At 37.7% G+C, this 5141-nt stretch overlaps 1 protein-coding gene across 1 annotated transcript in view; it reads right to left on the minus strand.

Moving 5' to 3' along the window:
* Positions 1–5141, minus strand: part of LOC106875696 (zinc finger protein 407) — a 371441-nt gene that overhangs the window by 280773 nt on the left and 85527 nt on the right. The window lies entirely within an intron of this gene.

The following is a 5141-nucleotide window of genomic DNA, read 5'->3' on the forward strand; positions in this document are numbered from 1 at the left end:
GTTTTTTCTTTACACAAATCTTCAACCATGTTTTTTTGTTTCATTTTACTGTTTATTTTATGTATTTTATTTTATTTTATTTATTTTAGTAATTTTTTTTTTAAATAAATTTCCAGTTATAAGAATAGTTGAACCTCTAACCTATCAGACTAAATGTCAGTCATAGAGAGAAAGAAAGCAAGAAGAAGAAGAAAAAAACATGAATGCAAAGAGCGTATAGACATAGTAGAGATTGTGGATGTGTGTGTGTGCGTGTGTGGTGCAGGATAGAGAGAGAGAGAGAGAGAGAGAGAGAGAGAGAAGGAGGCAGAAAGAGAGAAAAATGCCATTGGAGTGAACCATCAAGCAAAACAGAAGAGTGTGACATATTTATGCTGCTGGTAAAAATTTATTTTATTGGATAACCACTTAACTAGAAACACTTCGAGACATGGACTACCGCTTGGTTATGTGGATTTATAGAGGAGGGTTATTTCTGTTATTTATTTATTTCATTGTTTTTGTTGTTGTTGGCTGTTATGGTTGTCCTTTTGTTTGGTTTTTTTTTTTCTTTTTTTCTTTTTCTGATCTTAGTTTGTCAGAGTTTTTAATTTTTTGTTTTGTTTTCTTTTCCATTTATTTTATTTATTTATTATTATTATTCTTTTTTTTTTTTTGCTTTACTGGTTCTTATTTGAACAACAGAGATATCACAATAGAGTTGGCTAATTGGTTATCTGGTTACATTCAAATAGGCTAAACTGATTAGGTTTTTGCCTCATTTGTTGTCGTGCGCAGCAGCAGTAGTAGAGATGGTGGGGGGGGGGAGTGAGGGGGAAAATGTGGTCAAGTGCCAACAAAATCATCATCATCATTGTTGTTTAATGTCCACTTTTTCCAGGCTTGCATGAACCAGACAGGAATTCGTCGAGACAGATTTTCTACAGCCTGATGCCCCACCTGATGCCGACTATCACCTGTTTCCCCAGGTAAGCTAACATTTCCCATCATCAAACATGTTTTTCCACAGAAGACTGGAAACAAACAACTTCACTCGTATGATGGCAATGCACATTTACAATTGTCACTCAACATCTCTTCAAGAGCAGACACAGACACATGTATACAATTATATGGCGGGCTTCTTTCAGTTTCCGCCCACCAAATCCAGTCAGAAAACTTCGTTCAGCCTGAGGCTACAGTAGAAGACATTTGCCCAATGTGCCACGCAGTACCCAAACAACATAGTTGGGAAGCCTCTTTTAACCATACAGTCATATATCTTTTATCTTTTATTTGTTTCAGTCATTTGACTGTGGCCATGCTGGGGCACTACCTTGAATGGTTTTAGTCAAACAAATCGACCCTAGGACTTTTTTTAAAAAATTTTTCCGAAGCCTAGTAATTATTCTACCAGTCTCTTTTGCTGAACGACTAAGTTATGGGGGTGTAAACACACCAACACCTGTAGTCAAATAGTGGTGAGGTAAACAGATACAAAGACACACACACACACACATGATGAGCTTCTTTCATTTTCTGTCTGCCAAAATCCACTCACAAGGCTTTAGTTGATTCAAGGCTCTAGTAGAAGGCACTTGCCCAAGGTGTCCCACAGTGAAACTGAGCCCAGAACCATGTAGTTGGGAAGCAAGTTTCTTCCCACACAGCCACACCTACACTAAGTTCAAGTCCTGAGCATTTTATTTTTTATTTTCCTTCTTTTTTGAAATTAAGCGTAATCAATTCTGCAAAAGGCAAAGTTGACTTCAGCACAATTTGAACTCAGAATGTAAAGTACTTGAACAAATACTGCAAAACATTGAGAGCCTATGCTCTAACAATTCAGCCACTACCACCCAATAATAACAATAATAGGAAGTGTTATCATGTACATGTTTTGACTTGGTATAAAAGATAGGCTACAACAAACATTCTGTTCAATACCACAGATTTGCTTGTCAGTTTCTTGACCTTAAGCAATTGAGCATGTCCCTTGGTGGCTGACAATATATGCATCTCTGATCATGAGCAGAAGTAGTGGAGGAGCATCATAGCCATGTGTTGAAAAGAATTCTTCGGAGTTTCAATAATTCACCCCTTGAAACATGGGTGTTTCAGTCAACTTCTATACGAAACTCTTATTCAGGTACCTGCTGAGCAGGATAGGTTACTCGACCTGAAGAAAATTCTAACTGGGCTCCAGCTGCGAGGTCATGCGCTGTTTATCTTGGTATGAGATACCCATGTCGTGCACATATGGTTGTAATGCATGTGCCTAATGTACCTTTCTCAGACAGGCAGTCACGATGGGTATATTGGGCTTCGTATATTTTTACCCCAGTGTCACTTTGATGGCATGCACTGCTCTCAAACTCAATAATATAGTTCTTGTGTACACCTTTAACAAATAGTCAAGAATAAAGGTGAAAAAATAGATAAATACAACCCTCTTAAGTGCAAAATAGCCCAGCTATGGAAAATGAAGAAGGTGAAGATAGTCCCAATTATTGTTGGGTCTTTAGGAAGAGTATCAGATGGCATCAAGAGGAATATCAAAGAAATTGGAATAGAGTGCCCAGTAGAACTATTGCAAAAGGTCTGCCTTCTTGGCACAACCAGAATAATCAGGAAAGTATTAGATAGCTGCAAAGAACAGATAATGTGGTACCGTAGGCTGCAGGATGGAATCCTGCTACGTATGTAAGACTCCAAAAGTTACAACAAAACCTGAGATAAAAAGAACAATAATAATGAAGGTATTTAAAATTTTGGCACAAGGCTAGCAGTTTTAGGGAAAGGGAGTTGATGATATCGACCCTAGTACTTGACTGTTAAGTACCGCAGTACTTAATACAATCGACCCCCCCCCCCCCAAGAGCAAAGTTTATTTCAGCGGAATCTGAACTCAGAATGTAAAGCAGTAGAACAAATACTGCAAGGCATTTGACTTTATGCTCTCTAACAATTCTGCTACTACATTCCAATAATAATAATAATAATAATAATAATTATAACAAGAATGATGATGATGATGATGATGATGATGATGATGATAACAACAACAGCTTGACAATAGCAATATGAGGTGACAACACTGTACAACGTGGGCACTGCACACTGTCAAGGAGTAATTTCCAGCAGACCTGACAGTCACACAAGACCATCAATACAAAACATGCTCCATGATTGATGATATGTCATGTATCATAAGCAGGAACATTAATCAAAGAGTCAGAGAAAACAATTGAAATATAAAGAAATTTCGGATAGAGATTGCAACAATATAACTGGCTTGTACTGTTTGTTATACAGGAGTAATGAATACAACTGGTCGAGAATTAAGAGGCAGAACTGGTTCACAGAATCATTTTAAGGAGATGCAACAGAAGTAACTGGACCAGTGTTGCTAAAAGAAGTAATGCATACAACTGTTCGATAACGACTGCCAGTGCCACCACTGCCACCATTACCACTGTAATGTCCATTTTTTTCATGCTTGCATGGGTGAGACAGAATTTGTTGAAGCATATTTTCTACAGCTGGATGCCCTTCCTGTTGCCAACCCACATGAGTTTTCCAAGTAAGTTGATATTTCACTATGACCAGACATGCTTTCATGGGAGATTAGAAATGACCTACACCACTTGTACAACAGTGACATTCATTTACAAGTATCACGTGAAATCAAGACAAGGAGACACAAATGAATACATGCACATATGTAACTGGCATTTCGTTGATTACAACAATGAGGGTTCCAACTGACTCAATCAACAGAACAGCCTGCTTATTAAATTAATATGCAAGCAGCCAAGCACTCTAAAGACATACATACCTTTAACGTAGTTGCCAGGGAGATGCAGTATGATATAGAATGTGATAAGGCTGGTCCTTTGAAATACAAGTACTAATCATTTTTGCCAGATGAATGAACAGGAGGTATGTGAAATAAAGTGTCTTGTTCAAGGACACAACGCAGCATTGGGAATTGAGCTCGCGATCTTATGATTGTAAAGAAAATATCCAAGCAACTAAACCACACAGCTTCACATCTGTACATATACACATATATAAATAAATACAATACATTTTCTAGGGGTTTCCATCTACCAAATCTACTTATAAAAATTTGGAGAGTCCAGGGCTTACAGAAGATTTTTGCCCTATGTGTCACACAGAAGGACTGAACCCACAATCATGTGACAAGGATGCAAACTTCTTCACTACACAGCTACACCTGCACCTATTGACAACTGGTCACATGTATAAGAAAGCTTTCTAAAGTCATAATGAGCAATGGACGCAACTGCTTCAAAAGGAGCTATGGATACTACTGGTTTGAATGGTTATTAGAGCTCCAGAAGCAATAATCAAGAAGATAATAATCCTTTCTTATTAGACACAAGGTTTGGAAGAGTGGGTAAGTTAACTGCATCAACCCCAGTGCTCAACTGCTACTTATTTTATCAACCCCAAAAGGGTGAAAGGTAACGTCAAACTCACCAGAATCTGAACTCAGAATGTTAAAATGTATGAAATGCCGCTAAGCATTTTGTTCGGAGTGCTCACAGGCATACATACATATAAACATACACCAACCATATTTTAACATAAGGAACCCATTTTTGTCAAATATTAGGTTAAAAAAATATGAGAGTTTCTTATACATGGGTAGCATTATAATCCCTTACAAGACTTTGCTTCCAAATTTTAAGCCGAAGAAATTAGGAGGTCCATTATACATGTTAAAATAGGGTGTGTGTGACCTTCACGTGTGGATGTGTGTGTGTGTAAGTGTGCATCTGTAATGTGTGAATGTGTGGATGATTGTGTCGGTGCTGGGAAGTGGCCACTGCTAGTGTGTGCAGGGTGGTGTGATGTATGGTGTGGTGTGGGTGCTGGGAAATGGTCAGGGGTAGTGTGGGCAGGGTGGTGTGGTGTGTACCTATACATATAAACATACACAAATATATATGTTTATACTTCTATTAATAATAACAATAATAATAGAAACAATTCCTATCATAGTAGGTGCCTTAGGTATAATAAAAAAATATTCAGACAAATACATAACAAAAACACCAAGACTTACAAATATATATAGCATACAGAAAATTGCACTACTGGGCACTGCACACATCCTACGCTAAACACTTTCA

Source organism: Octopus bimaculoides, chromosome 6, assembly GCF_001194135.2.
Source record: "Octopus bimaculoides isolate UCB-OBI-ISO-001 chromosome 6, ASM119413v2, whole genome shotgun sequence".
Lineage (NCBI taxonomy): Eukaryota > Metazoa > Mollusca > Cephalopoda > Octopoda > Octopodidae > Octopus > Octopus bimaculoides.